The sequence below is a fragment of the Pithys albifrons genome, chromosome 4 (genome assembly GCF_047495875.1).
Source record: "Pithys albifrons albifrons isolate INPA30051 chromosome 4, PitAlb_v1, whole genome shotgun sequence".
In the NCBI taxonomy this organism is placed as follows: Eukaryota; Metazoa; Chordata; class Aves; order Passeriformes; family Thamnophilidae; genus Pithys; species Pithys albifrons.
In genome coordinates this window covers 62,805,962-62,833,822 of record NC_092461.1, presented here as the reverse complement: position 1 = coordinate 62,833,822, position 27,861 = coordinate 62,805,962, and the positions used below count along the sequence as shown (strand labels likewise).

Below are 27,861 nucleotides of genomic sequence, written 5' to 3'. Positions count from 1 at the left end.
CTTCCCAGACTCACTGATCACTTGTTTACTCTGCTGAAGTTAGAACTCTTGGCCAACTGGCAGCTGAGAAGGGAAGAACCACGGTTTCTCAGTGCATTAAATCGTCATATTAGGCTCTAGCTTGGAAAAACTTTTGCTAGCTTTGTTTTCTTTTTCCCTAAGCATGACGTGACAAATATGTGGGGTTTTCATTTTCTGGGTTTTTTTTCCTTCATCTTTATTTTTGGGTATTAAAAAAAATCCCAACCAAACAAAAAAAAAACAGTTTAGCTATGACAAATCTAACCAGCTCTCCTGGTAGGATAAAAACCATATCTTTTTCTCATTATTGCAGTGGCCTTGCTTGGTACTGAATTATGATGCAACCACTAATAAGGGAGTTACCTTAGAAGAAATGGTAAGGAGAATCAGTATTTTAGCAGGGGATGTAAGGGAAAAAACACAAATTTGAACATGATGATTATTTCAACCATTAATCTTCTGGCAGCAAGTGATAGTGATGACAACAATCTGACAAATTGAAAAGTCCTGTGATGAATTGAGTCAATTATGAACTTTTGTCTTTCTCACCTGCACTTTATCCTCTGTTCTGGTTACCCCTCAGGGGAACTATTTTTAGCACTGCAGTCCTGAGACAAATTGTAGTTGGGTATAACTTCCATACTATCTGATTCCACTGCAGGAAAGATGTAGGAGTGTAGAAGAGCTTCCTTTAAAAATTGAAGAAGTCTATACCCTTCCATTCCACAACAGCTACGCTCAGGCAGGTAATCCTGATTCTGGAATTGTGCCCGTAATGCATTTCTAAAGAAGTTCCTTTGTACCTACCATATACATGGATTCAAAGTGAGAGACTAGATATATATGCCCATGCATATTACTCCAGAAAATATGGAAAGTGTTCTGGGATACTTGAATTAGCATCCACACTTCTAGGATACAGAACTCTGCATTTTCCTGTGCTTGCACTGTATGTAACTCACTGAATTCTTCAGAACTTTTTGTACATTAACTCTACTGTATTTTTTCACAGAAGCATAATTTTTTTGATATTATGTACAAATGAATGAGTTCAGAGAGGCGCAGTGAGAAGAAAGCTACCCAGTGGGTATTTGGTTGCATGTCCTACAAGTTCTTTATGTCTTCTTCCTCTGGCCACGTTTTATAAGAAACAGTTGAACTTTAAGCATGCCACTCAAAGCTCTCCAAGATTGGTAGATGCATTCTGAGAGTCCAGTGAAGCAGTTTAGAGGACTGTAGTGAAGGAATACCTGACTCCTGAATCTTGCCTGGCCTTAGGCTTTCAGGATGGGGGAATGTACAGAGGTGCCAGGGGAATGCACAGAGGTGCCAGGGGAACGCTTTTGAAAGACCACATGTTTCTGGAATTCAAGTGAACAGCTGAGCAGAGTTTTACACAGAGCACAGTTTGGGATTTAGCATCCAAATTTTACATGAGCCTATGTCTGACTTTGGAATGCCCACATATGGAGAAAAATAAAATTAACTGCTGGCTTCACTAGCAGCTACTGTATACTCAATACTATCAGACTATTTTTACTTAGGTTCCTGAATATGGATTTATGAGCTAACCTCTAAAAATTTTGGCTTAAGTTCTTGAAAGGAATTCATCTCCCTTATACTACCTATGATGAGGCCCAAAAACTACCAATGGCTAAATTCTTTAAGAAAGAAAGAACAGCTGTGCCACACTAAATCGTGGATATACTAGGCTTGGCACCTTGCAATAGCAGCACATAGTGGATGCTTGGGGTAAAATGTAAGAATAGGACAAGCACAGAATGATACTTGTCCAGGATCCACTCCAGGGATTCCCTGTGTGAGAAGTCATGCATTTGTATTTAATTGCTGTGAGTACATTATTTTTTCCATGAACTTGCCCAGGCACTTGGACACATGTCATTTTTATCCCCACTGCATCCTGCAGTGAGTGAAGGCTTCACTGTGCTCCATATGAAGCAGCATATCTTTCTGTGCTTCTTTGAACCTGCTGTATTCTGGGATCTTTAGACAGAAACATTTGTTGATAATTCCTTATCTCCTTTCTTTTTTTGCCACTCAGGATTTTAGAGACCTTTTTATTATATCTCATTATTGAGGACATATCACCCAAACTCAGCAGAAGCATGAGTACATTTTAGGCTAGAATTTGACGGTAGACTTATCTGTGGATTTGTAGTTGTGTTCTAGAACCTATTCTGTTCCCATATAAACTCTTCAGGAAAAAATGGATACCAGAGTCAACTTGTAGTGATTCAAGGAAGTAAAAGATCAGATATTGGCGGAAGAGATATATTGAGATTGCCACAGGAACCATGAAAAATCCCCTTTAATTATTTTTGAGAACTGAAAATTCCGGAGTTGAGAATTACATGAGGTTCTTGAGCAGAATTGCATGTGTGTGAATGTGTAGATATGTCCACGTGGACACAGAAAACTGCTAAGGCCATCTGTGCTGGAGGAAAGGTGGTGAATCTAAGTCTAGGCAGCGCTGAATGAAGCTTAGTGCCCTGGCTTAAAGATGCTGTTGGCTACCATGGAAACCAGTTGGAGCTACTATGTAAGGGACATGTTATCTGTGGGAACAAAACAGGAGTGACTGTTTCTCAATATCACAATTACCTACAATTAATCTTGCATATTAGGATTGTCTTATTTGCATAAAGAATTATTCACTTTGCTACAAGTCTTCTGTGAGTGGGGAAAGCCTGACCTTAGCAAGAGTTCATGGGTTTGATAGTCAACTTGAGAACCTGTTTTATGATGCATAATTTTAACAGCATTTCGGGTATGGCTCTTCCAGTGCAGCTTTCATGTCAGCCTTTAAAACCTAAACTCTTTGCAGATGGCAGTCTGGATAGAGAAGAAGTGGTGGAAATGTGTGTTATAAACTGTCATAGCAAACTAAATCTGGCTGTAGTCATACAAGTAGCGGTTAAATTATCCCGCAACATCAGCAGTAGCTTTTAAGTGAAAACATGATCATGCGCAATGTTTGGGAGCTATTGCTAACATTGGTTATCGGGGTGAAAATTTGTATTTGAAGTCATTGCAGAGTCTTTGAAGATAAATGTGTGTGTGCGTGTGTTTCTGGGTACCAAATAGTCAATTGGGGTCCTTTTAACTATGTCAATTTTACTCTGTTGTGACTTAACAGGCATCAGCTGTGGTCCCCCTGACTTACACAGGCAAAAAACCTAACAGATCTGGGCCTGTACAGCACACAAATGCTCAGTAAGTTGCTTATGTATGTTTGTATACAGATAAAATACACAACATTGTGTAAGCATACAAACAGCACAACATGAAATAATTGTACTGCATACCACAGTCATTCATGTTGGTTAGCACTATCTAGAGGTTGAACCTTGCTGAGTCTGCGCTGTATTAAACAGAGCAGCCGTGAGCTGAGCTGCATTTTAGACAATGAGTCAGTACCCAGGATGATACAGCATAAATTTGGGGGCTCTTTGATACTCCACATTTCTGATTGCTAATGATTTTTAACGCAGTTGCTATACAATAGTGGTAATGGATGTACAGCCAAAGAGAATGCAAATGAGTTCAATAAAGTCTCTGGGGCTTTCCAAGTATGTGAGGTTATCCAGCGTGTTTACAGAACACAGTCTGGTAGAATGAAACAAAATCAAACCAAACCGTTGCCCCGAAGACGTAATTGGCAACATTAAGAATCTTACAATACCCCAGGGACAGTAGTTGCATCCCTACTTCACCACATATTATTGTTAAAAATAATGTTCAGTTGTTTATCTGGAATTAGCAGGTTAGGGAGTAGTGTTTTAGTGGATACTCAGCATCTGTGTTAGCAGTTTCCGGGTAGTAGGCTGAAACAGACACTGTATCATTACTTGGAGAAGAATTTGAGCAAATGCAAATAGGACTGCAGTTTCTTCTTCCTTTCTTCTCTGATAACAGCTAACTGGGCACAGACCCCAGATCTTGAATCTTACTTTTTATTAAGAATTCACTTTGCCACTACTCCTTTAGAAACAGCCTTGTGTAAGGTATTAAAGAACAAGTAAGCCAAATCAACATTTCAAGACCCTCATATGGCTTTCATATAGCTGGGCAGAGTGTGTCTTTTCACAATTGCAAACCTTTCTTCAAGTTGGATGTTAACATTTTTAGGGTAACTTTTAATGCCAAAACGACGTCCTTCCTTTTCAGTTCAAACAAAACACAACATCTGTCATAATGTGAAATGTAGATTAATGCAAGTGTCAAGTCAGGCACTTGGTAATGAGGTGAAAACCCTTGAGATTTTAAGTCTTCCACGTTATCCTGTTACAGGGAGGGGAAAGAATTGTTTCTTTAGCACTTAGCAGTTTTTCAGTGTCCCTTATCTATCCTTCCCGGACATCTTCTATAAATTAGTGGATTTTTCCTGGCAGTGTCCCTGAGAGAGAATAAGGTGTGACAATGATTGCTTTGTAGCCGAGGGAAACTGAGGAACAGGCTAGACATAGTCCAGATCTGCCTCGGCACTGCCCGGAGGCCACAGCCCGGACTGGAGCGGTGACGACTCCCTTGGGGAAGGGCGGCAATCCTGAAACTGCAGCTGCATCCCGCAAGACAGTCCGAGGCGGCGCGAAGGTGGCGGAAGCGGGTGGGGAGCGGGGGAAGCAACAGGCGGGTGGCACCGCGGCGGAGAGGCGGGAGGGAGTGGCGCGGGGACCCGGCGCTGAGCCCGGTGCGGAGAGCGCGGTGCAGGGAGCGCGGTGCGGGGCCGCAGCTGTCAGAACAGCGCGGCGGGCGCGGCGCCGCTGCTGCGGCAGCCCCGGGGCGGGCGGACAGCGTGTGCCGCTGGGCACGCCGGGGAGCCGAGGCGTCTAAGCCGCATCCCGGGAAGCGCGGGTTCGCGGGGAAGGACTCGCAGATGTCTCTGTGCAGGAGCAGAAATATTTGCCCTTTGGATCTCTTCTCTTCTCCCCGCCTCGCCCCTCGGTGTTCCTCCAGTCTCTCTCCGCCGTTCTCCCAGGAAGGCTGGAGGCAGCCACGGGGTAACCGCGGCACGGTAAGGAGTTGGGATTTCGGGATGCAAATGTCACATTGCCGTGTAAACGACTCCCGCAGTAGCACTTGTACCAGGATTTGAAACTGCATCTTTTATCTCTTTTTGAAAAGCGTCTCTGAGAGGAGATTGCCCTCAATAGACGCGCCATAAAAACATTTCAGTGTTGCTCTTGTGCTTCTGTGCATCCCACTGCGAGAGGGTCCCAGTGGTCCTTTGGGAATACAAGGAGTTGTGAGAAGTTACACAACTGGCCACCAGACTAATCCACTCCCTCTACCTTCCCGCGAGTACCTCCCCCTTCTGCTCTTTTTTTCAATAGCAGCCCTTTCTCAAAATCTCAGGTTACTTTGCTAAAGAGTTCTCAAGCCCTATAGTTTCTGCCCTTGTCTCTGCCTCCAGCTCCTTAAGAGCCACCCAACCCCAGCGATTGGATTGGGCAGCCCGTCTTGACACACCACTGTGCTGAGTGCTTGAGGACGTGTTTCAACAGATGGTTGGGGTTAGTGTGTGTCATCACACTCGAGTGGGGATTAGGGGAGAGAGGCAGCCTTGCTGGAGCTGTGTGGTCTTCCTCAAGTGTGAGCTGCAAGCAAAAGAAGCAATACCTAGCTTTGGGGGAGAAGAGGGAGGAATCGTTTCCAGCAGCTCAGACGGAAAAGTAAAACCCCACACTTTGTTCAGGTAAAGTAAAAGGCACCTCATGTTTCTCTCTTTTTTTTCGTTTTTCCTTCACGGTTTTCAGAGGAATGCTAGCACAGCACACTTGTCAAAGCCAGTTGCTGCTGCCTTATCAATGCTGCTATTGTACGGCTGACAGATAACAGCGAGCACAGCCTGATGCTTGGCTGTCTTCATAAAGCTAACACTTAACGTCGCTAAGGTCACGCTTTCGGAGGTGTAGATTGGAAAATCAACCCTGGAGCGGTGTATCCGAGCTCTGCGGGTGTCTCCCCTACCCCCCCGCAGGCGCCGCTCTCCGCTCCGCACACACGTGTGTGCCCGGAGCGGCGCGGGGGAAGCGGCACCCGGGCACGGGTGGGTACTGTGGCTGCGGGTACAGACGCCTCCGTGTTCCAACACATCCGTGGTCGGGCGGGAGAAGGAAGCGGGGCAGAGTATTTCCTAGGCTTTGAGGAGGATGCTTTAGTAGTGTGCAGCCTGTCTGGGGCTCAGCTGTGAGGCAAACCAGACTGTTTTGAAAGTGCGTTTGAGATGTCTGTAAAGTTTGAAGACTCCTTTATAGAGACCTGGCGGGGCTTCTGATGATCGGCATCGGGATGGTTTGGCTTACACATGGGCGTAAAGTTAAGAGAAAATCAGGAAAGTAGGGAAAGGCAGGGTGCAACGTAATGTTGCTCTTGCAGCTGCAGCAGAGCAGATGAATGTAATTCATTTGCAGATCTGTTTGTGAAAGTTTTACAAGTCATTGAAAACTAAGTATCATCACTATAATGGATCATTAAAGTCTCGCTGTATTTATAGTTTCTAACCTAGTGATGTGAAGTGTTAATTAATACGCAAAAAATTTATGCTTAGGAAGGAAGAGGGGCAGAAATGCAATTAGAAATTAGTTATGGAAGTACTCTGCTATCATTTTCATTTAATTCTGCTATTAAGTTCATTGATGTCTAGAGCGTGGGAAGCCCAGCAAATTAAATAAGTGAGAAGTGTTATCACTAATTACAGTATGTTAGCATATTAGAGTAGATGTTCTCATTGTTTTACTCTGAATGATCCAGATGGAGAAATTAGAGGATGGGTTATTTTCCTTTTATTTGTTTGGGGGGTTTTAGTAAAAGATTTGCTGTATATATATGCTGTCTTCCTGCGCAGAGTAACAAAATTATTTCTTTTGCACTACGACAGATCTTCACACTAACTCTCACATACCTGTGGTGCTTATGAATTATTGGCCTCCTACTTGTGAAAGAAATCTAACATTGTCCTCACCACTTACAGGTGAGATAATCCATAAATAATACTGTATATAATGAGTTCTGAAATAAGATCTGTTTAGTAGGCTGAGCAAGGGGATTTATAGCTGGAGCTTTGTGATTTTGGCATTCAACTGTGTAACCATTCCCATAAACCCGTGTTTTGGGTTGCACAAATCAACTTTGTTGTTAACTTGTTTTTGAACAGACTATTTGGCCCCTTTACAGGTTGTTCTCAGCCTGTGTTTGCAAACACACTCTTTAGTATAAATGTATCCTCAGAAGTCATCCACAGCAATTGGAAACAAAGAATTAGCTCAACCCCTTAAATGACTGTAGAACCAGACCAAGGTTTATGTGAATAAATTTGACCATTTTGAATTTTCTCTCAGGCCACACTTTCTCATTGTAAAAAGTGATGGAAACTTTTACAAGCACAAAATGAAAAACAAAACCAAAGGAAAATCTCGTTATGACTTTATGTTAAAGTCTTGTATATTGAATTTCTCCTCGCTCCCAGTGTGTCCTGTGAGATGCCCAGTACACCAGCTTCGGCACACAGAGGTTTAGTCTTCCAAAGTTAAGGTGCAGCACTGTGAGCTGCACAGCCTGCCTCTGTCACTGCCTAAATGAAATACATCCCTCTTTATTGGTTGGGTGATCTATAAGAAACCATATTTTTTCAGGAAAGTGCATAGCTAACTACACATGCCCAGCTTATTATTGTTTTACTACAAAAAAAAAAAAAAACTAGTTTCTCTAGCACTGCCAGAAAATCTTGCTGAAAAACTGGGAACAGCAAATCATGTTTTTCCTTCCTTTATAATGATGGGGCTGTTTAAAAGACAATGCCCACGGGGCAGTCCGGCTTCTTGTCAAAATGTAATCTACTGTTCCAGATGGTAAACATTCAAAGACATATTTATGGTGACTTCTACATACCTTCCTTTGACATTGGCTTTTTTTCCCTGAGAGCACTTGTGCTGGGTACACACATGAAGTTCCCATTAGCATCCTAGCAGCTGTAAAAGTGTTCAAAACTCACAAAGATGTTCCTCACAATGAGATAAAAATAATCTGAGGAAAAGATCTGAGACAGTAACAAGTTCCACGATGCTCAAGGTAAAAAATTCCAGAGGTACAGAAAGATCCATAAACTGCTGCATGAAAGCTGTAATGCATTTTTGTTGTGGCTAATTCATCTTTGCTTGATATGGAATGCTGAACATACCAGGCATGTCTGTACTATCAACTCTGTTTGTGATATGAGGTAACCTGCACTGCACAAAAGCTCGTGTATTTCTTTTTCCCCCAGCTAGTGAAGACTAGGTGGGATAACTTACTCTCTGCATAGAGTTTTCAGTGTCACCTTTTTTTTTCTCTCATTGCTCTGAGCAGTGAGGTAGAGCACAAGAAAATGTTTTCCAGCCAGAATGTGTTCTGCCCTGAATTGTCTTAAATTATGTGTCAGTTTATTGCTTGTCAGGGGCTTCCTTTTCTTAGCACTTTATAATCGAGGTGGGTGAGCTTGTTCCATCACAATATGCAACTTCAATTTCTGCTTCTTGGCATGTCTTTTTGGCCCTTCATTGATTTTTGTCTCTGTTTCAGAGGAAAAAAATTAATTGTGATTGGTGTAATTTCACATTGAAAAAACTTCCCTTGGTGAATTGCCAAAGGGCATGTAAATACACCTTCAAAAAGTAGGCTAAATAAGAAGTTGTTAGGAAAAAAATTGCAGGTAGAAATCCAGAAGTATCCTAGAGATGGCAAGTAACAGTGTGAAAATTATAGTACCAACTCTCATTCTAGTCAGGAACTGATAAAAACAGTTTATTTAAAATGTTGTGATGCTGTGGACAGGGTTCCTAAATGTGGAAGCCATTATAAAACACACATTCAGTGGATGTTAGACAGCTATGGAAAAAATAATTTGAAAGATTTGCAAATTCTCTTCTGGCTAGAACACTTCATTGTGGACTATTTTTACAATTTGCAGGGGGGGTTTTTTTACAGTTTGCAGGTTTTTTTTTTTATCTAGCTTTGTTTAACTTACATCCTGCATTTGATGTTATATATGTATATGACCAAATGTTCATGCAGGATCAGGAGTTTGAACGTTGTGTTATGTGAGGGCCCATTCTTACCCAGGCAGGGCTGGGCACTTGTCGCAGATGTCATGGGTTCCATGATTTCCTTAGGTTTAGAAAGAGCTTTGGGGGATTTGTGTTTGAGTGAGAAGGCAGACTGATGCGATAACAATTGAAAAAGCTCCTTTTTGAGAGCCTTGAGAGCTGCAGTGTTCAACAGAGAACGAGGGTCCCGTGACAACTCTTTGGTGACACAGAAAGAATCCAATTAGTGGCCACTCCTGCTGTTGATACTAGATCTCTCCTAAAACATTTCCACCATTACCATCCTCATTGTAATCCCATCCATGGCACTGATAATGGGATCAAGAGTGTCCTTTCAGAATGCCTGTTTAAATTGTAACTGCTATCTTTGGAGATTTTGAGTATATTAAATTAGAAGGCACTGTTCACGAGAGAGCTGTGTGACACACGTGTCACCCAATAGTTGTCCTTCTCATACTAGGATTTCCTAACACCTCCATTGCAGGTAGAGCAGCTGGAAGTGTGCTACAGGTGAAGTAGGAGGTTTTGTATGTATGCAGTGAATGTTCTGTTGAGTTGTGGCTGTCCCTGCACTGCAGTTACCTGTGGACATTTTCCCTGGGCATGTGTGGAAAGCAGCAGTAGAAGGGAGCGGGAGGTCATACAGTCCCCTTTGTTGTGCCCTAGTAGTGGCAGCAAGTCAGCCTGCTGTTCCCTTTAACAAGTCTTAAATCATCACTCTGCCTTCCCAGTTGGTTCAGCAACATAAGATTCCCTCCTGTTCCCCTTGGTTTTGTTTTTTTGGGGGGGCTTTCACTATTCTTGCTTCAACACTCATTCACCATTTCCATATGATCAGAGTGCAATAACTCTACTGTTGTTCTTACCAAGCAGGGCAAATTCAATGCTATCATGTGCTTGGAGAGGATGCTGTAAGTTGGAAAGACTCAAGGCTCTACACAGTGCCACCTCGGAATGCAGCAGAGTAACAAATGGATTGCCAAACCAGACACTTTTTAGCTGAATTATTTTTGCATGTTTCAGTTATGTCAGCAGACTGCTTTTAAGAGCCCCAGCAAGATCTTTGTTTAGCATTGCTTGTCCATGCTCAAAAGTTAATTTTAACTGGTTAGGGTAATTATTTTTTAATTTTTGGTTTCTTAAGACTTATTTCCTGAGAAAACTAATGCTTGTTTCGTTTTATGGTTTATACACACAGCAGATTTGGTATCAGTGAATTTCCCAGAACTTTAGTTTCCATTTTTAGAATCTGCTTAAAAGTTTGGTAAGCTTTTGTTACTGTGTGTGTCCTATTAATCCTGTAGCTCTGAGACTTCCCAGCCTTAAGCATCACCAGTGATTTGGTTACAGTGAAACATTTTTTGTAATAGCTGACCTTTATGCCCCCAAAATTTTATCATGATTTTAATTTTTTTACTTCTTTTATAGCAAAAATTAATTTACAGTTAAATATAATCCTACATTGTAATATTTATAGTTCCCCGCAGAGTTGATTATATTGATGGAACTAAAAAAAATTACTCCTTTTCACCAATTCTTCAAGTACTGGGAGATTTCTAGATGTGTTACTGTGCTGTGGAAATCCAGTCTGTCTGTAGATCAGTGCTAGAATATTTCATGGAATTTCTAAGTGGAAGCAAAAGACTAGAAAGTCAATGATGTTATATTCTAAAAAAACCCTCTCCTGGTGCTGTCTGAATGTAATTACGGCACTGCATGTTGCCATTTCTCTGTGATGTGACTCTAACCCATCTTAGCAAGGAGAGGAGCTGCTCGACAGCAGCTGTATTTTTGTGGTGCTTCACAGGAGGTGAACTCTGTTTGGAAAACCCACAGAGAAGATGGGGAAGCTTTGGCAGTGTTCTGGAGAATAAATGTAACAGGGAGCTGAACATAGGGGATTGTTTTTCTCAAAAGCATCCATTAAAACAGAATAGTGGTCTGTTCCAGTATTGTAATTGCAATGTGCCAAGATGCTCGTTATTCTAGCATGTGCACTGTTTCTCTGTTTTCACTTAAAAACAGAAAAATGGGTTGCCAAGCCCATAAACGTCTGCAAAACAGCCAACTCTCCTGACTTTTATCAGTAGTCTCAAGATATTTAGCCTCCTTTTTAAAGCTTGAAGTGGTAGAGTCAAGATACAACTTGAGAAGTTCAGATCTCTGCTTTCTGGTTTTTTAAACCTAATCTTCCTTGTTGCTGAGGCAGCTGGCTTGCATGCAGCTCCAGAAAGATGAAGGAAACTAAGAGAAATCCCAAATCTTCCTATGGAAATGCAGGCAGGCTCTGTGAACATGGTGGGTTTGTGCATGTCATGCCTGGCAATTAAAAAAACCCAACTTTTTTTCCTGAGGTTTACACATAATCAGTTCCCCCTGAAATTTCTGATCGGTTGTCTGATAACTCTCATTTGGTTGAAGAGGTTTTATTGCAACAGAGGATGAGGTTTCTTGATTCCTCTCAGGCAGTGGAATAGCTTGCTGCCCTGGAGAAACCCATCCTTGATCCTCCCCCATCCTCTGCCTCCAGCAGTGTGCTCCCATCTCCTCCCGTGTGCCAGGTTTGGCTTTTGGCTCACCTCCTCCTTGCATGATGAATGAGCTCACCAGAGCAGTGGGAAGCTGTGTTGGCTGCCTGCCTACTGAGTTGGTTCATCTCAGCAAGTGGACAGAAGGTCCACATGGTGCAAGGAAAGTGATTGGAGCTGGTGGCTTGGGGTGAGGGGGAGAAAACATGGCCAACCTGTGAGCTGTAAGATGCTCAACTACCTGGTGACACCTCACCCGATGAACTGCGGCACTGTGTGTCTCTACAGGAGAAGGCATGATAACAGATGTGTGACTGTGCCAGTGTCACCAGGAGCAGGAGGCTAAATGTGCACTTTGAACAAAAGCCTATCTGTTTTCATTTAGAGGATTGCTGCAGTGTCACTCAGAACATGGAAAGTCCTCACTTACTGTTTCTGACTTTCTAAATCAACAAATAGGCTTTGGAGAAAAGATGATAAGCAATGTGGGGACAAAAGAGGACAGAAACAGCCTGCTGAGCTGATGCTTTACAAAGGTGAATGAGGTTCTGAAGGTGGGATCCAGCCTGCGTAGCCAAGACACTTGAGGTTCCCCTTGGGTCTTAAATAGTTACCTAGCAGCTACCTAAAGGCATATTCTTTCTCTGATTAATGAAGAGAGTCCCCCTGAAGGCCTCCAGGCACTGCAGTTAGGCAAGCAGGATTTCCTCTAGGAAATCTTCAAAAGCACCTACCTCTTTCCATATGTAGAGATGGAGCTTACCTACTTGCTTTGCCAGTATTGCTAAGGAGCTTAAGCTGGAAGAACTTGATATCTTCAGTTTCTTGGTTGGACCACAGATGAGCAATGCTATGGATAAACACTGTCTGTATTTGAACAGCTGTGATGTAATTCCTGCATAGCTCTTTAAGGTATCTCCTGTACTCTCCACAGAAGAACGCATGAAGCAGTCTTTCATTTGAACAGCAGGAGATATAATTCACCTAAAGAGACTAAGATGCTTGGATTTAAATGTAATCATGGTATTGACTGTAGAAATGGAACTCTGTACTCCTCCCGTGTCACCTATTTTACTGCTGGGTTATGCTGATCAAAAAAAAAGCTTAGCCTCTGCTTTGTAGATTATATAATTTATGGGAAAATGTGTAGTGTTGTTACTTACAGAGTATCAAAGGCCTGTGAGGCAGATAAAGCTTAGGAGGATCAGAGATGTTGGTGCCTACAAGCGGTAAAGGTGTAGTGACGAATAATGGATGATCTTAGAGGAATATGATGTTGGACAAAGAATGGAAGAAAGACAGAAATGTAAAATATTCAGGACCCATGCTTCTGGATTTACCTATGCTAAATCTTTCACAGATTATCTCCCACTGACTTGGCTGCCTAAGCGCATACCAGTCACAAATTAGATAACAGTAATGCAATAATAAACTGAACATCTTCCAGATAATCAGCACAGGTTAGCTTTTAACTATCACGTTTTTCCATGAACTTAAAAACCACTAATAATAGTAGATTTCAGAATAATATTTAGGTCCTAGTACCTTTGTAACAATAAACACGTATGCATTAATCCAATCTTTGTAGCAACATTTAGCAAAGTTTCCCTTGGTGTTATTCACCACTATTTTATTTTAGGTATAATTCCTGAATTGTTGAATGTGTCTTTAGTAAAGCATGTGTGAGTTTACCATGTTGTTAGCTATTTTACATCTTTAGCCAGTTTATGAACTGAGACTGTAAGACTACCTGCTTGGCCACCAGGAGGTGGAAGGATTTAGGTATCATAGTTAGACCAATAAAAATGTTCTGAAATTGACAGAAGTGTATCTGTCAGGCATTCCAGTACTTTCTTTTATCACTGTATCTGTAGAGGGTTGGTATTTCTTATCTCACTCTAAACTTCAGTCCATTGCTAGTATAAAGACTCATGGAGAAAGGCTTCCTGTGCTCTACCGCTCTGCAACTCAAGTCCTAAGTGCAAAAGGCCACTGAGTTTGTTTTTTGATTTTCTTCTGCCTGGTATGGAGACTTCCTCTAAGGCAGAGATTCTCTGAAGTGAGGAAGGGTAAAATGAAGAGACTTTGAGATATACGTAGTCAGGGATCACCATAACATAATAAAGACGTCTACCAAATCCCGTAAATCCTTTAGACTGAATAGTAGTTGCCAGGATGGTCTGCAAAAGTCAGGCAAAAGAAGAACAGGGCTAAGTAGAACTAATGTCTGTGCTGTCTTGTACAAGTGACATTATGCAATCATATCTTGACATTGTCCATTTTGAGGAACCCTGTCTACCTTGTATTCACTGGAGAATTCACTACTCTTTCTGGCAGCTGTATTGCATTTGTAGTGTCAGGGTATCGTGTACTTTGTGTATTCCTCCTTTTTTGTGATGTGGAAGAATCCTTGGTTGTTGTATTATATTCTATTGTCCAATATCTATCGTTGTGCTCTAATGGACATGAGGAGGTGATAGTGTCAAAGCAGAGCTGATCTATTTTCCAAGAAGTTTGGAAATGCCATACCTGTAGACCTTATTTTCCATCTTACCTTTTTTTAGTGCTGGAAGAAATTTGCTTTTCCTTAGAAGCCTCACGTAAAACAAAAATTTTCCACTTTGGTAATGCCACACATGCCCTGAGAACCATTCAGCTTAGAGTACATGCACATGTACATGGAAGCACACAGGTCGAATGATTACCTTGTGCAGCACCAATTAAATAATTTGCAAAGACTGAAGTCATTATTTCCTTTTTGCTTTTTCTTATATGTCCTTCATATTTTCCCCCATTTTGTAAACAATACACAAACTGTTTTCCATTTCCACTTTCATCTTTTGATAAAAAGGTATTTTAAGATCTTCAATGCTGTCAGGAAACTGCTTTAAATGAAAGTGTGGAGTGATGTGAAATAGTTTTAATGAAGGCTAAAAGAATGTGAACTTAATCTGTTTCATAGGAAGTTTTTTGTTCTGTTTTATCCTGTCCCATGCTTAAACACGTTGGCCTTTTTTGACCTCTTCCTTGATGAAGGTTGAGTGGAAAATAGCTTGGCTGCAGCCTTTCCAGCTTAACCAGAAAGACTTTCCACAACTCACATGTACTTTCCCTGCTGTGGATGTTCATCTGTCCCAAATCAAAATTGTTGTATTTTCAGAGAGAAATTAATAGCTTGTGGCAATGATAGGTAATGTCAAGCCTTCCGCTCTCGTGTCTCCAGCTCTGTTTTGCCAGTCCTCTTGCTAGAAATTAACAAATCTCAGGGAAAAATCTCAGTTTGGTTAATGGGCTCCTTCCAAGCGTCATCTTTATTGGCATTAAAAACAAATGCAAAGAAAGAATTGCTGCACTTGCAGTTTATTGAGTGCACTGCTTCTGTAAAAATCTAGAAATATTGCCATATTTTCCATCTGTGTCTGGGTCTTTTGTACCTGCTGTAACATGCACAGAGGGAAGCAGAATGCTCTTGGCTATTCCAAAATACTTGCTCCAAAATCCTTCACCCATTTCCCTGTTAAAAAGTTACAGAGACAGCCAGAACTATGTCCTCAGGACACTTCTACTCTTAGTGGAAAGGCTGTCATGTTCTTCAGTTACCACACTCTTGAGAGGAGAAGAGCTAGGTCTGAACCTGTTTCTTGCTCTCAGTCCCAGTAGTAACCATTGCAGAGTTCTGCAGCGTGGGATGTCTCCATTTGCTACGTCACATCAAATTATGCTTCGTGTAGCTTTGTTATGAGACACACAACAATGTGCAGTGACAGTGTGAGAGCTGTAGTGCCGGGAAAGTCTGACTCATCTCCAGGAGGAACAACCCCAGGTTGTTATCACTGCAGGGCAAATACTCCATCCCTAAAATATCTTGGTAGCCCTCCACTGAACTTGTTCCACTTTGTCATTTCTGGTTTTGTACTGTAGGCCCCAAAATTGAGCACAATACTGGAGATGCCATCTAATAAGCTCTGAGCAATGGGACTTAGCATCTATTCTTACTGAATTCCATTAGGTTCCTGATGGCCCATTGCTCCAGCCCACTTAAGTTCTTCTGACTAGCAGCCCCATCTTGAGGAGATCCACTGCTACCCCCAATCTAGCGTGTCATTCTCAAACTTATTGATAGTTGTTTATCTTGATTAAAACACTTATCCTCAAGTTGTTTTCATTATTTTACTTTAAATTAAATTCTATTCTTGATTTTCATCCTGAGTTCTCAATGTCTGTGAGAAAACTGGATATTTATAAAAACCAGTATATTAAAGCAGTCCACCATTCCAGCTTGCAGTTTGTTTGTGCTGTATGCACTTGTTCTTAACTCACCTTTAAATAGCTCTTCCAGTCATAGGTTGCTGCAGGAAAATATTTCTCCAAAATACATTCACATGTGATGCTCCTCTTCCTGTTTTTGCCCAGATCTGTCACATTGGACATCTTTAAGAAGATCTCCTTAAAAGAGTGTCTTTCAAATTCAGGGGTTTGCTCTAGAGTCCATTGTTGAAGACTACTTAAAACATACAAGCTAAAATTGTACACAATTTTTATTTTAAATTTAGGCTTTATTTTCAGTTACAGATTTTTATTGCCTTTTGCATAAGTTTGGGAGGACTTTAAATGAACTTTGTGAGGCCTGAAATAGATCAATTTCAAACAACTGCAGCCCATGGTCTGGAGCCCTTATCATAAGCGATAATAGTGATGTCATTTCTTCTGAGTATCTTGGTGCTCTTCGGCTGCCTTCTGTCATCCTTATGTTACTTGAAGTTCTTCACATGACTTTTCCATTCTCAATAGTGATGGTCCTTATATGTCTCTGTAACTTTAGAAATGGTGATTAAAAGAATCTAATTTTAGTCCAACATGCCTATCCTATTGATGCTTGTATTATCCTTATGAAGTTATTTTAAAATTCTGTTTGTTGCCAGATAGAGTTAGGCAACAAAGCTGAAATTTATTAACTTAAAACATGCAAAGTCCAAAGCCACCCTAGTTTAGAGAATATTTGGGGTAGTTTTCTATATGAAAAACTTCCTGTTATCTGACCTTAACTACTTTGTGAATGGCACTGAACATTCAATTTGATACAATGCCAGTCATTTGATTAGGAACATGTAATTTCATTAATCTCTAGTAGTATTCTGGGAAACACAATTTCAATTTCTCCTGTCATAAGTTTGAGGCAAAATATCTGAAACCCATTCTTATTAAGAAGATTGTTTGTCATGTGAAAGATCACTGTTGACTCATCCATTATGAAAGTGATGTGACCACATGCACCATTCATCCAGTTCTTGAATATTTAGAGTGGAATACATGTTTCCTGAAGGTCAGTCCACTTACAAACTACCTTCATCAGAGTTTCACAGTGTGAAAAAATAAAGAAAAAGGGACTTCTATGGGTTTGTATAGGGTTGCGGTAAAGGGGAGTACTTACGTCTGATACTTTTTTATGAGGTTTAGCATTGAAAAGACTCAAAATAACCTAAACTTCAGTAACATTTAGTGCTTAAAACCTGGTTACTGCCCTACTATTTTTGACCTTTTGACTGAATTGAGTTGCTAGTAAGCATAATCTGATTCAGTTTTTATCTGCCCTTCTTCACTATCCATCATTTTGTAACATGTTGTAGTTAACCCATAAGGAATAGCAGTCATCATCACAAATTTGTAAATGTCTTTGAAACTCACAGCTTTTCTACAATGGCATTTATTGACTTTCTTAGTCAGTGCAAACCTGCTTGTACAGATGTGTTGAAACTGGCTCAGCATTCCTGAAATAAATGTGACATTGGACCCACACAAGCTTTGCAGCTGTGTGGTAAAGTTACTCCTCCTGTCAAAGAGGTGTGTGACCACTCTCATTTAGAAGATGCTTCTAATTTCTTTAGCAGTGTTCTTTCCAGTGCAAGAGCTTTGACCATACGATGGTCCTATAACCTCATGAAGAGAATGAGTTGTCTGTTCCTGATCAGGATAATTTTGACACTCAAGCTCTGACAAGGCAAAGGTTTCCTTCTCACTAGCTGGGTAGGTCTACTCTTTGCTAGCAAGATGATGACTCTGAAATACAGTCTCTGACTCTTCACTTCCAGCTTGAAGCGTCAGCTGGAATCTTTATTCTGCACTGATCCATGAATTCTGGTGCCTTGGGAAGATTTCAGAATCACTCCTTTCAGCTCCATTGCTCTATTAATCTCGTGGAAATTAGAAGTCACATTGCAAATAAAGATGGATGGACTCCATGGCATCTCCTCAGCTACTCTGCATATTGAAGTAGCCATTTTTAAATGGTAGTTTATATGCCAGGCTGTGAACAAGAAGCACTGGAGAGCATTCCCATCAGGACATACCTCCTATTCTGCTGTCTATGTTAGAGGGTTAATAACCTTGTCCAGAGATAAGGATATATAAAATGGAAGAGCTACTTTATTATTTATTAAGGATATGGATTTTCAAAATCTGGCCTTGAGTTTTACTGGTGAATTGATGCTGTCCTATCCTGTGTACCATGATATTAAGGGAAGGATGCTAGTACCAATTTTCCAGCTTTAAGACTTCAGAAAAAGTTAACAATGTACAATAGAAAAGCTGAATGAAAGAAAGTAGGCTTGAGCTTTTAAGGTCAAAAATAGCTTTTACAGCTCAGAGCTTTCACAGTTCTTCATATTGCTGGAGAAACTCAAAAGATACGTAGATCTTAAGAAAGCCTCTTCCTTGGAAGAAGAGAGTTAATGTTGCTGAAGTTTGTATCTAATCTAATTTAGACATGAAAAAAACAGTCCTAGTAAGAACTAGTTCTACCATTATGTTTTAATAAGGGAAGTGAATGTTTTTTATTGTGTGTGTTTGTGTGTATGGGAGGCACAACAAAAAAAATCTGTTCTTAGTACCTGTATCCCTAGTGTTAGAATAAGTAGTGTAACTTTCACCTTTTTGGAGTTACTTTACTTGAGGAATTTTCATTTTTAAGTTCATTATAAGAGCAACAAAATATATCCAAATTACATGAATAGGAGAGAGGCAGTGCAAATTATAGCTCCCAACCAATCCATGCATCTATCTTTAGTTCAGCTCTGCCAATATAGCAGTATAAGATTTCAGGAAAAGATGAAGTTTTTCCTGAGAAACAAATTTTGCTAGTGCTCAATATTATGTAATGTTCTGAGAATGCAAAATATCTGGTTAGACTGATAAGTCACCTCTTTGACTTTTAAAAATATGCTCATGCTGATTACTAAAACAGTATTGCTTAAGGATAATGGTGTAATAGATACAAATTAATCACATAATTCCTTAAACCTCAGTAAATACATTGCAAATGTTCAGTGTCTATTGTGGCAACATAAAGCAGAAGTCTTAATTAGTCTTAACAAAACAAATCATTGGAGAGTTTTAAAGTCTGTTTCAAATTTCAGAAAAAAACCCTCATAGATTTGCCTTTTTTTTCCCCACATCTTGAATCAGACATGAACAAATGTGTTTGTGTGTGTGTGTTTTCCCCAAAGCACTGAGAAGAATGTTGTATGAGAATTATCTTTTCCATTCACAGTCATGCTGCTTTTTGGTCACATTTCAATCCACTGGAAAAAAAAAGAAGGTGAGTGGAATTGAAAGCACAACAGAACTGCTTAAATTATTTCAAACTTCAATGGTGCTGCAACCCTTAACAGAAGCCAGAGCTCAGTTGTGTCTCTGGAATGGCTCCACATTTCTCAAAAAAAAAAAAAAATAGCTAATAAAAATTTCAAAAATCATGGACATTAACAAGCTAACATAAAAGATGTTATATACTTATAATTATTTTTCTTTCTGTCTTTTTCTGGTAAAATTGTGCTTTCTCCAAATCAGAAAGGCAAATTTCCAGTACAAGTAGGATTCCTTCCCTCCTTCCTTGCCTTCCTGTTTTCCTTTCCTAAATTGCTCCTTAAATATTTAAATAAAGGTCATCTTGCTTTTTGACTCATTGATTGTAGTGACCTTGTTCTTTATGTTCAGAAGGCGATAAGGAGTGTCAGGTTTCAAATCACACTGATTTTGTTACTTTAAGTGCTGAAATTTAGGAAAAGTCTACTTTATTAAAATCTTGAGTTATTTTTCTGTCTGAAGCAACCTTGTCAGTAGTTTGTGTTTCTTGCTAAACAAAAGGCTGTATTTGGCTGCTGAAAAATCTGCCAGAAGAATAAGGCAGGAGAAGATGCTGATATTTTATCAACTAAGAAAACACACACATAACTCTGATCAAGTCATATCTAAAGAATGTCCTGTTCCACTTCCCCCTTCATGTATTTTGAGTATCAGTTAACATTATAAGTCTATTTTGTGCCTTCCAAATACCTAAGCTGTGATAGACATCCTTTTGAATGCAAATTATTAGTATTCCTCTCCTGATTGTGTACCAGAAACTTGGGAATAGCTTACATCCTGAGAAATTATTACATTATTATTAAACTATTGTATAGAAGCTGCTTTTGAGGGAAAAGGACCTGTCAGGTTCCATCTGTTTGAAGGAGATTTTACTGCCTCTGTGGTGTTTTCAAGATGAGACATGTTTGCTTCCATTTTCCTCAGTGGCTGATGCCACTGGAATAATGATAATGGGAATATCCCCCCAGACTATCTTTCTGTTCAATATTAGTACACTTGCCAAATAAAATTTATCATAGAATGGTTTGGGTTGGAAGGAACCTTAAAGCACTGGGAAGAAGACTTGAATCCTCTAGGCAGTGTTTTTCCAAAATGTAGCAAAGTAGATTCCTGTTAGGCTAACGCATTTTTCCAAATGAACGATCAACTACTACAATGGTTTTTAGTTGTATCCACCAAAACCATGATGAAAAATTAAATTAGCAGAGTCTATTGTCTCAGGAAAAAAACTATGTATATAGTTCAATTTAGTTTAAAGGGTTTGCTAATGACTGTTAAAAGCAGTATTTGCTCTTCAAAATGGTGACAGCAAGTTTTCTTCTGCATCTTCTCATTGAGAAATGGGGGGGTCAGGGATCATTTTAGGACTGATGCTAAATTGCCCCTTGCATGTCCAGTGTATTAATAGCAAGTAATCTTTAGCAGTAAATGATTGAAGCCCTTTATAAATTAGTCTATTAAAATAATCCTACTGAGTTATGAATATCTAGAAGTGTATGAGATTAGTTATAACTGTTGCTGTTTTGCATATAGAAATAGATGTATTGATCTGCACAGGCTGCTCAATTGCTTTTTTTAACAGTCAGTGTTTCCATTGTTACGGCATTCCTGCTGAATGAGTGGAAAAGGCAGTAACGTTCATAAGTTGCTAATGTTTGGTGCCCTTGTACTACTCTGCGTTCTGAATGTATTATGAGCAAGGCTAGATGGCATGAGAGCAGTGTCAGGCAGTGGGAGAGCTCTGTGATTGCTGAAGGTCCCTTATATGTCAATATTAGAACTGTAGTTCTGGAAAACACCAGGATTATATCCTTATCTAGAAATACTTTATACAGTGCCTACTGAAGGCAATGAGAAAGCTGAAGCCAGAGGAGAGTTGAATGCTTGCATAAATTGTAGTTGCTCAGACTACTCTGCGGTCATTCTTACAGATGGTCCAGCAAAAAAATTATTGGCTAACTGGAATTGGATTCTCCCATCCATTTATTGAAACTGTGAAGTCAGCCACCCAAGTGTTTTCTGGGTCATTCTGTTTTCAGTGAATTGCAACTGCAATCATCTGCACTTCTAACTTGTGTATAGAATATTTAAACCCCAGAAATGCAAAAGCACTTTATGCATGCAGAAATCACTTGAGTTCTCCACTGGAATAAAGTTGCTCCTGAGTGAAATTGGAAGCTGCTGCGTTAAGGACAGTCTTTATACATCATTTGTCCGAGGAACTAATGAACATGTCTCTGGCTGTCTGTAGAAAGATGTGGGTCTAGTATTTTCCTGTTTTCTGAAAGACCTCCCTTCTGGCATGAAACTGAGCAGATAAATTTAAGTCTGTCTGAGATGAAGTGAATGACACACAACACTTCCTGCAGTCCCTCAGGTTTTCCTTGGAGGCTTTGTGACAATGTTTCTTTTGTGAAATAAGATCATTGGAACCCCAGGAGATGGTAGCAGCCATGTATTGCCACTTCTGGAATGATTTGGAAAGCATTTATCAACAAGATGTCCCAGGTATGAAAAATGTCCTGGACACAGTAACCCCTCCTATATTTTATTGGTTACTATTGTTACACAGAGATGATTTCTTGGTGTCACATATAGACCTACACTTCCTCAAAGTCCCAAACAATATGCCATCCAGCAGTATCTAAACTCCTGCTGTTCAAAGGCAGAAACAAAAAATACTAATTTTACATTACAGCATGCTGTAGGCCTTTCTGATCCTGGGATGCTGTGAAGTCTCCATCTGTAACACAGGGTGGAAATGTGTTGTGGCAAGGTTCCTAAGTCTGTATTCAGAATTTTGGTAGTAAATTGTGTACAGAAACCTGAAGAAGAAAAACTAAAATTCTACTGCAATTCCTTTAAAGATAGCAGCATTTAAAGAAAGGAACAGTTTGTTTTTCCATAGAATAAAATTATAGCATACCATCCTCTCTAAAGTTAAGTCATAACAACCCCTTCTGTGCACCTACTGGAAAGTATTATATTTTCATATGCTCATGAATGTGGAAAACAGGAATCTGGAAACTTTGGCAATGGTAGCTACCACCTCCCATGTGTATTTCTCTGCTCTGCATGGACTTATTCAGTGCCTGCTAAGGTAAATTGAAAGATTTCTGTTGATTCCGGTGCTGTTGGACTCTTCTCCGGTATATAATTCAAGGGCTTATTTCATCATCACTCTGCTTCATCATCTGATATTCTTACTCTTTTGTGTGTGTAGGTAAAGAGATTCATAATGTCAGTGTTTCATTCCAGCTGGTGCAATTAGGTGATTCTTGATTTTGTCTTATCACTTCTACTTGAAATTGGCATCTTCAATGCAGTAGTGGGTAAGAAAGAAAAATTTAAAAATCATGTCTCTCTCGCAGTGAGAGTCATATTTTTAAAAGTAAAGAAAAAAAAGAACTTTTTTTGTCCACATGCAGTCAACTTGCTTACTGTGAACATGGATGTTGTGAGGGTTGATTTTAAGCATCTTCCCTCTGTTTAATTCACTGTTCTAACCATTGTTTTTTTATTAGCTTAGTTTCAGCTTGATAATTTGTTTTCTTTGTTTTCTCTACTGTTACATACTTGGCCAGTAGAAAACTCTTTCCTTCCAAAAGTTCTTTGCCCAATTCATTTCCCATAACAACAACATTAATAGGAAAAAGTGCTCCTTTTAATAGCAATTCAGTTCATCTTTTGGTTCTTATATGCAGTCACCCTTTTGGGGGGATTTGCACTCACTACTGAAGCTAAAAATTTGGCCTTGTGCATTACAGCCCACCCTTCCATGTAACTACAACAAAGAACGGTAATAAAACAGAGTAAGACTTTATTTAACTTTCAAAACTGAGGAAATAGTGTGGTTCATCATCTTCTAGTGTTTGCATGGCTATCTTTCCCTCACATCCTCTTGTATTGTGTCTGATGTCTAATCTTTCATTGCATCATGTGCTTAAGATTTGGTCTGGCTAATATAGTAAGTGGAAAAAGTGTGTCACCTATGATTTTGTGGCCTTTCACTATATCACACATTATGCTGTGGGAAAAAATATTGTTCTAACACTACTGTTCATTCAACCAGCTCCTGTGGGAAGTGGCCTGGTGCACTCACCCATCCCTAGCGCTGGTCACCCAAGAGTTATTGCACTCAGAAGGTCAGCAGAGTGTTGCTGGTTCCTATGATGTGGTCAAAGGAGAGTTTACATGGCCATTGGGACAGATAAGTTGTGTTGAGGGTGATTGACTATGAAAGTGCTTTTTTTAATTCCTAACCTCTTGGCCCAAGCAATATACATGCCCATGAGTGCTGAGGGTATCCAGAGAGAAAGGCAAGTCTTCATTAGTTGTCCATATATTTATGTGACATTAATGGTGAGCAAAAAGGTTCAATAGTAGCTAGGGACAATGTCGAAGAAACCCTTCAGTCTGATTATACTAGCTATTAGTACCCTGCTTAAAAAAATTGGAAACCAGCCAACAAAAAAGAAACATTATTAAAAGCTGGACAGACTAATCTTTCAACTAAAGAGAGCCAAAACCACATACAAGGTAATACAATAGTAATGTGAATTTTTGCTTGTCCAATTATTTATACCTGTGTATTTTTGAACATTAAGAGTGTTCAGTCTAGATTCTGGGCTTAAATTTTCAAGGTGAAATCGCAAAAGACCTGTTGGTTTTCACAGCCACTACCAACTTGAAAACCTAACACTACATTTGTTTGTATTTTGATTTATTAGGAACGAGGCTTAACTGAACTTACTGGCCGAAATCTAAATAAGTCTTACTAGATTTCTGCTTTGCACCTGAAGAAGCAGCTTCAGAGAACTACTGCCCTCTGTAGATAAGGAATACTATCAGTATAACCTTCTCAAGAAAATACTTAGCAGGAAAGAGAATTGTTGATAAATGGAGAAAGTTACAGTACCAATGTATTTTGCTGTAACCATTCCCTGTTGAAATTTGAGGCAATAGTCCCAGTGACGCCTATGGGGTAGCTCAAAAAACATTCCTCTATGCAGTGTTTTTCTTCTTGTGCTGGGCTTTATTCTTAGAAATCATGTATAGATAAAATGATTTGTTTGGGGGGTTTTCTTTGAAAATATTACTAGATTTATTGTTTAGAATTTGTTATAATTTTCTGTTGGTTTATTTATTACAGAAAAAAAAGACTGAACTGAGGAAGAGTGGAAAAATAATGATAATATTTCTTTCCTGTGTAAGAAAAAGGTAAGATTTAGAGGACCATGATACTGCAAGTACTTATTTATTGCATAATAATAGCGGTGAGGTAATTTTTTAAGATCCCAAATGTTGTCAGCTTTTGATTTAAACTTACTCAGACCTTCATAGTCTTGGTTGCCTAAAAACTGATGATTTAAAATTCACTATCCTTTTCAATTAACTGAGACAATGAGTCCACTGTTTTTACCACTGTATTAACCTGTTCTGTGTTAGAGAAGAGAAGATTGCATTTAATTTTGTAGAAGCATTTTGGGTATTGGGCTTGTATGTATTTCAGGTGCCTTGATTTATACTATCTTGTGTTTGGGTTTGTTGAAGGGAGGGTTCTTTTTTTTTTTTTTTTTTTTTTTGGTCTTGTATTCCATTCCCTGGAAGTGCCTCAATTTTTCCTGGGATTTCTGTTTTTTTTTTTTAGTCATTGTTCATTGTTCTCATTGCTGGTTTCTCTGCAAGTCACCAGAATTTTCCTAATAAGGTTGGGTTTGACCTTTCAGAAGTTCTCAAATGAAGAATCTAACTGCACTCATTAGCCTAGAAAGAGATAGACTTCCCTGCCACTGCCCTCATAAACATCTGTAAGAAACAGTAAAGCATGATTGTTCCAAAACCAAAGCCAGGCCTCAGAGCTGTTCGGGAGTGCGCAAGCATTAGGCAGCCAGGGTCTGGCTGTGCCTTCACAGAAGGGTGGTGCACCAGATGGAGAGAGATCCTGAGGAATGGAAGCAGAGACTGACAGAGACTTCACAACAGGACAAGCAGTAAGTAGTCTAGAGAGTGGCCCTTTTGATTGACAGGCTGACTTATGCAGGAAAACACTATGCCCCCATGTTCAGGGCAAGGGCATCATGTTGCATGTGCTGGCTGCTGGGGTTGTGGCCCCTGGTTCTCCTTGTTTATTGTGACCACACTGGAAGCAATGTGTCAACATGGGGAGCCCAGGAGATAAAGCTGACCCATCTGAAACCTAATCTTGGTTTCTGGTTTGCTGTTATGGTTTTGGCTGGCAAAGTTTGTACTTGGATAGATCTTTGACCTGGCTCTCATGCACCTCCAGGAGCGTGTGTGTGGGCACATGCTGGAAAGACTCACTGCAGGACAGTGGGGGAAGGTGGTGTCTCTTCTGCCAGAAGCCTATGACTGGTTGAAGCTGAAACTGTAGTTCATGACAGCAAAGTATTTCCTGTGTTCCTCAAAATAAATGAAGCAAAGCTGGTTTTTTTGCAGTGAAACTTTGTCCCGACTAGAGTCATCTATCAGTTCTTGAATCTTAATAGTAGCTCAGGTCAGAAAAGGAGATAGTAAATGCAAACCAGTTGCTTCTCATCAGAAGAAGATGAGCAAGGAATTTAGAGTATGTAGTAGAGATACCAGTAGATACTGGTAGCTACCTTTCAGTTGCCTAAAGACAAAATGGACTAGTTTGTGCTAATTTATATATGATTTCAGTATTACCTCATTTTAATAAAGAACAAATAAATGAACAATTATGGAAGCCAAGGCAAGTATCTCCAAAACTTTAATTTCTAATTAAATTACAAATATTCTCAGAAAATGTCCCAACAAGTTATAGAACTTAATCATGGACTTCTAGGTATTTGAACTGTCCATTAGAATATGTGTCTGGAGATGGAAACATTTTGTTAGTCAAACAGTAAAACTACACTGAACTTGAAGATCTACAGTTGTGTTAAACTTGATAGAGTTTTTCCACAGGGAGTGAAAAGGAAAGCACTTACATTTGATTTTGATAGCTAAATAAAATAGAGCTTATCCTTTCTGTACAGTGATGTTACAATAATAGAAATTGCCTTTTTATTTTTTCTCATGTAGAATAACATCTGCCATAAGTTATCCTGGCTATATTAAGGCTCTGAAAATGCAGGTATAAATTGGTAGGTACTTTAATAATGAACAAAACACATGGAAGTCAGAATCTTTAAAAATTAATGTATGGTCTCTAAAGTTTCAATTATTTTAACTAGGCAATTTGCTAACTTTGAGCAAGGTAATTTATACATGGATAAACTTGGTTCTGCAAAGGGATTCAGTAAAGTAAACAGAATTTGAGTTTATTTATTTAGTTTAGTTTTGTAAACAAATTCTAAATCCAGTATGAACAGAGCTTGTGTTAAAACCGTGTGATTCCTAGCAGTTTAAAGTGTTAATGTATTCTACCATTTTTGCAGGTTTTGCCTATAATAAATTCACTGAGCAAGACATAGAGAGTTCTATCCAATACTATGAAAATTAACCAAGGCACATTAATTTTAGGAATTCTTCAAAGGTACAAAAATACAGTGCTTATTCAGTAATTAATTAAACCAAATAAGCCATCAGCATGTGCTACATAGCCTAAGTATTATGTCAGGTCAATAATTAAGCTGTAGTAAATCTTGTGGAGGTTCTATCCTGCCAAACTTTAAAGGCTCAAGACTAACCCAAGGACCCTTAACATTGTAGTAAGCCAGTAAATGATTATGCAGATAGCTTTTCAATCCAGAGTTTGCTACTGTTAACTTTCTGGGGTTTAAGACATCCAGGAATTGTATATTTTGTGGTTTTTGAATAATATCCTCTGAACAAAATGTACACCTTTCTTGAGTATACAGAAAGGAATATTTTATAGGCTTCAGTTACGTAAAGATAAAAGTGTGCTTTTCCTGCAGGAAAAGATATACATAAGTGAAAAGTAATGGTTTGGAATTTTCCCTTGTTTACATGAAGATGACGATTATGAAAACTTGAACCTAACCCCACTGTATGCAGCTGGTCATGGTAAAAGAAAAGCATTATGCAGGCTGTCGTATTGGACTCTGCCAAAGCAATTCCAAAATATCTGCAGTAGTTACGTGCCTTCAGGGTCTGGCTGATTTTCAGGTGGAATTAGGAGGTCATAGCAAGTTGTGTGGTGACCTTGTGATGTGGGAATTATGGCACTAGGCTGAGTATCAAATCATACATCTGAGCTTAACAAATAAAAATATAAAGCCACATGACAGAACACAGAGCAGGAAGTTTGAAATGCTCTGAGATTCATTTTTTCCCTTAACTGTATTATTTTCTGTCACCTCATTTACATAAAGTATTTCTGGTTAAACAATTTGCAAATAAATGTGATTTAATAGCAGGTATATGTGTGGCAGAAGTGAATTTGGATTTAAAATTAAGACATTACTAGCAGTGAGAGACAGCTGGTATACATCAAGTTTATTTCACATGCAAGTCTTTGTATGGAATTTTGTTGGAACCAGTTATGCTTTGACATGTTAGCTCATAGTTTATTTTAATTACAGAATATTTAAGTTTCCAGATCTTTAGATAATGTTTCATAA

General features: G+C 39.4%; 1 protein-coding gene across 8 annotated transcripts in view; it reads left to right on the top strand.

The window, feature by feature from the left end:
• The window catches only part of SULF1 (sulfatase 1), a 181,357-nt gene that overhangs the window by 54,386 nt on the left and 99,110 nt on the right, over positions 1 to 27,861 (top strand). For 3 of the 8 annotated variants that reach the window (XM_071554381.1, XM_071554385.1, XM_071554379.1), the window contains exon 3: positions 24,447 to 24,514. The gene's annotated coding sequence lies outside the window, so the exon portion shown is untranslated. Of the gene's footprint in view, positions 1 to 4,716; positions 5,057 to 5,455; positions 5,738 to 6,922; positions 7,016 to 24,446; positions 24,515 to 27,861 lie in introns of those variants that run through there. The other 5 variants (XM_071554382.1, XM_071554388.1, XM_071554386.1 and 2 more) reach the window with 3 other exon arrangements.